At 34.6% G+C, this 3,878-nt stretch overlaps 1 pseudogene; it reads left to right on the top strand.

Annotated features, from left to right (window-relative positions):
* The first annotated feature begins 963 nt into the window (after window positions 1–963).
* LOC148164921 (cytochrome c oxidase subunit 6C pseudogene) lies at window positions 964–1,315 on the top strand (annotated as a pseudogene).
* Window positions 1,316–3,878: the final 2,563 nt, after the last annotated feature.

The following is a 3,878-nucleotide window of genomic DNA, read 5'->3' as shown; positions in this document are numbered from 1 at the left end:
ATAATTTTAACTGCCATTAAATAAAGTCAATACTCATTTTAAAACATGGAAATGGCTTTTCATCAAAATTACAAATGCTTGAAAAAGTCTGATATTAATTAATGTCTACAGTCTTCTAACTGAAAAATATGCCAGAATCTAGTATCTTGTTAGCATTTCATAAGACCTGAGTAAAGGTTTTGGTTTTAATTTCTTTTTAGTGCTTAATTTTCCAGAAAACATTACATTTACAAGCTGATATAGCATACTGCAAATTTTACCAAAATTGACATGACTCAGCAGCAATTCAAAAGATGCTATCTAAAAATCTTCTTCTCAGGAACACTGCAAAAGAGATAGGACTCTCTATCAAACTAAACTATTTTTGTTTTGTTTTGTTTTGGGGGGATTTTTTTGCAAGTGTTTACACTGGCTAGTTCCATTAGCTTGTTTATTTATGTTTTATTTATCAACTCTAATGTACATATTATTCTAATGATGTTTGATTTTTAGGTATTGACATCTTCCTATTAAAATATTAAGATCTGTGGTTATTAATATTTCATAATAATGAGAGGTGATGCAGGAATAATCTTCAATTCCAGTAGGGAATAATACATTTTTGGAGGCACTGTTCTATCTTGGAGTTATATTAAAGAATAAGAGTGATTATACAAAAGCCTCCCCTAGACATATTTAAGAAACAGGTTTGTGACTAGGTGGTTTAAGAATAATCTTGAGGAAAAATACTCTAAATCTTTTCTCTATAACCTTCATATACCAGGTTTTTAATTTATATTCTGCTGTGTCCAAATAAAAACTAACTAAATTGTATTTTAATCAGTTGGGTTGACTGAATTGTCCAGTTTTAACTAAAATAAATACAACCAAATAGTTTAAAAAAAAAAAAAGCTTCTAGGTCCATTTCTATATCAGTTAGGGAGGATGTTAGGTTTGAGGTTGGTGTTGAGGAGAATAACTACCATGACTTCCAGTGCTTTGACGAAACCTCAGATGCAAGGCCTTCTGGCCAAGCGTCTGCGATTTCATATTGTTGGAGCGTTTGCTGCATCCCTGGGGGTTGCAGCTTTCTATAAGTTTGCTGTGGCCGAACCAAGAAAGAAGGCATATGCAGATTTCTACAGAAATTATGATTCCATGAAAGATTTTGAGGAGATGAAGAAGGCTGGTATCTTTCAGAGTGCAAAGTGATTTGGGAATGTAAAGAATTTCTTTGGGTTGAGTTCCATTGAAGTCTGTCACTGACCTGTGTTCTGAACTATGAAACACGAATACTGGCTTATGGAATAGTTTGTCTTGATAAATAAACAACTAACAAATAAAAAAAAAGCTTCTACATAATCTGTAGTAACCATATCAACTCCAATATTCAGCCACTCCATCTATTGCTTCTGCCCCTAATCCTCTGCTGACATTATTCACAATAAGACCCCCAAATCACCAATGTCCTCCTGATACTGAATGTGAACTTACTATGCTGTATTTATGGATGCCATTGACATATGACCTCATTAAATGCTTAGGAATTTAAACTCTTTCTTTCATTGTCTTGTATATAAATGCTTTTCTTGGTTTTGCTTGTATCTCTGTGTTGGTGCATTTCAGATATCATGTGCTTCCTGTAGTAATGTTTCAAATAAAGAGAGTTTATAGAAGGGAATATTTTTAGAAGGGTTAGAAGGGGTAAGACAGCAAACAAAAGAAATAGAGCACTCAACAATTCACAGGAGAAGGCAGGCATTCCCACCTCTGGGCGAGGTGGAAGGGGGAGAAACTGTTCTTGAAGCCCCTTGCAAACAGGAGTCATGGAAGAGCGGCCAAGGGGTGGATGCTTTTTATTGCAAAGGGATTCACAGTTAAAGAAGCATACCAAGTAGAGAGGGATCAAGGAGAAGGAACTATCCCAATCTTTCTTTGATTTCTCTCTAATAATCTCAGTTCCTCCTGTTGGTCACACTTGACTGGAAGCCAACCAAAGAGCTTGGGGGACATAGCCTCTAAAAGGTCAGCCTCCTGGAGACCAGAGCTGTGCAAAGATGTCAGAGAAGGTATCTGGGTTGGGGGTGAAGGCAGACAGGAAACCAAGGATTTCTGGTTAAAGTTGGCAGAAACACACAAACACACACGCACACACAGACATACACACACTTCTATTTAATTATCCTTGGAAATAAAGTGAACCCAAGTTACAAACAAATTATGAAGAAAAATTGTTAACATTTTGTATTGCCAGACTTTTGTAATCTGATAGGCAAAGAATGGAATTTCATAATAATGCATATTTTGTAGTAAGTTTGGCCAACTGTACTTAATTTTTTCTCTGCAAAATGTGTACTGGTTTATGTTCTCATTTTAAAAGAGTTGTTGGTATGCTCTATTACTTATAAAAATATCTTAAAATAAACTCATTTTCAGTTATGTTGGAAAGATTCCATCCTGCCACTAACCATAAGCGCCAATTATTAGAATGCCCTTACATATTCATTTGGAAATGTTCTATCCATATACAGCCATATGTATGTATATATTTTTCATATAAAGGATGTATACCCTTTAACGTACAGGGAAAATTAGCTTACGAACTTTTCAGTATTTGCTTACATTATTTAAAATTTTTTTTTTCATTTACAGTATACTTTTTTTTTTTTCTAGAGAGAGAGAGAAAGGAAGAGAGTTTTATTTAAACCCAAGTCAGGACAGCGGCCTGGGAGACACAGTCTTCACAAAGAAGGGAGTGCTCCGGGGAAGGAACATTTGGGTCATGTTTATATACTTGTTCTGTATTGTTTTTTTTATCATGTCAATCACCATACATTACACATCATTAGTTTTTGATGTAGTGTTCCATGATTCATTGTTTGTGTATAACACCCAGTGCTCCACGCAGAACGTGCCCTCCTTAATACCCATCACCAGGCTAATCCGTCCCCCCACCTCCTCCCCTCTAGAAGCCTCTGTTTTTCAGAGAACATCGTCTCTCATGGTTCGTCTCCCCCTCCGATTTCGCCCCCTTCATTCTTCCCCTCCTGCTATCTTCTTCTTTTTTTTTTTTTAACATATAATGTATTATTTGTTTCAGAGGTACAGATCTGTGATTCAACAGTCTTACACAATTCACTTTTAGAGGGTTTTTTTTCCCCTTATCAATACATACCTAACTCATTTTTTAAAGGCCAATAACATCACTTTGTATGTATATAAAATTTTGTTGGAAAAAATCTCTTACCATGAATTCTTTCTGGTCTTCTGATATTACAAATAACCCTACAGATGGTACATATATTTTTAATGCATACCAGCCTATCTGTAGGAAATTATGGGTTGAAAGATCTGCACAGTTTAAGTCTTGATAGTTATTATCAGGTAGTTATTTCAAAGAAAAAGTGCCAATTGACATTCTATTAACAGTAAGGGAGTACCTGTGTTAAGCAAATATTTTAACTTTTGTCAATATAATAGACCAAAAAAATAGAATGTCATTTTAATGTTAATTTGCAGGTCTTTGATTCTGAGTGAAGTTGGGCATATTTCAAATTTTTATAAGACATTTGCATTTTTTTCTTCTATAAACTGTACATAACCTTTGCTAGTTTTTTGTATATTTGTGTATAGGTATGTGCATTTATATAAGACCTACCTTATTGATTTTATTTACATATTTTCTATTTCACAATTTTTGTCCACTTGATCTTCTTTGGTGTGAGCAACATAAGACAGATCAAAGGAACAGAATAGAGAGACCAGAAATAGAAGCAAATGCATATGGGATTTAGCAGAGCTAAATGTGGCATTTCACTTCAATAGCAAGAAGATGGATTTTTTTTTTCTTAAAAGTGGTTAGAATGACTGCTAGCCACTAGGAACAAATAAAGCTGTTT

This window comes from Eumetopias jubatus, unplaced genomic scaffold (assembly GCF_037043125.1).
Source record: "Eumetopias jubatus isolate StellerSeaLion01/CBP00866 unplaced genomic scaffold, mEumJub1_p1.0 scaffold_2, whole genome shotgun sequence".
Classification (NCBI taxonomy): Eukaryota; Metazoa; Chordata; class Mammalia; order Carnivora; family Otariidae; genus Eumetopias; species Eumetopias jubatus.
Note: the sequence above shows the minus strand (reverse complement) of the source record. Positions and strands in the feature narration are given on the sequence as shown.